The sequence below is a fragment of the Microtus ochrogaster genome, chromosome 5 (genome assembly GCF_000317375.1).
Source record: "Microtus ochrogaster isolate Prairie Vole_2 chromosome 5, MicOch1.0, whole genome shotgun sequence".
Taxonomy (NCBI): domain Eukaryota; kingdom Metazoa; phylum Chordata; class Mammalia; order Rodentia; family Cricetidae; genus Microtus; species Microtus ochrogaster.
This window is the reverse complement of record NC_022012.1, coordinates 67,702,544-67,703,511: the sequence shown is the minus strand read 5'-3', so window position 1 is coordinate 67,703,511 and position 968 is coordinate 67,702,544.

Genomic DNA, 968 nt, shown 5'->3' with positions numbered 1-968 from the left:
CCTGCCTCTGCCTCCCGAGTGCTGGGATTAAAGGCGTGCGCCACCACCGCCTGGCTTTTTTTTTTTGGACAATAGTGTTCTTAACCACTAAGCAAAAACCATAAGGAACCCTTAACAAAACTCCTTGAATTATAAAGTAACTATAGCAAGGATACAGACTATAAAGTAAATATATCAATTTTATTGATTTTCTATAACTCCAAAGTAAACAATTGACATTTGCAATTATAAAACAATACCACTTTATTAGTCCTCCTTCCCCCCCCAAAAAATGAATTATGTGTAAGTCTAACAAAAGCATGTTTGGAATATACATATATCCTGTCAGTAGAACTTGCTGTTGGCTTGTCTTTTAAGATTTATTTCATTATTTGCTATTTTTAAATTTTTAAGAGATTTATGTATATGAGTGTTTTGCCCACATGTGTAGCATGGACAGGCCTGGGGCCTATGGAGGTCAGAAAAGGGCTTTGGATCCCCCGTAACTGAAGTTACAGACAGTTGTGAGCCTCTCTGTGGGTTCTGGGAAACAAACACAGTTCTTCTTAACCATTGAGCAATCTCTCTATTCCCACTCATTTGTACGTGTGTGTCTCTGTGTGCCAGTGTTTGTACGTGTGCATGTGGGTACATAGTCACAGAGGCCAGGAGAGGGCGTCGGATGCCTTGGAGCTGAAGTTACAGGCAATTGTGAACCATCCAACATGGGTGTTGGGAACTGAACTTGGGTTCTCTGTGAAGGCAGTGTAGACTCTTAACCACTGAGCCATCACTCTAGCCCCTGTTCCTGGTCCTACTACTGATGGTGTTAACCTTAGCCCCTTGGTTAAGAGAAACTCTGTTAGAAATCAGGAGTCCCGGCCTGCCTTCAGCAATTCAGTAACAGCAGCTACACCAGCAGCAGTTGCCAAATGACCTTTAAAAGATCCCCTCTCTCACAACCCCCTCTCCCTCCCTCTCTCACAGAC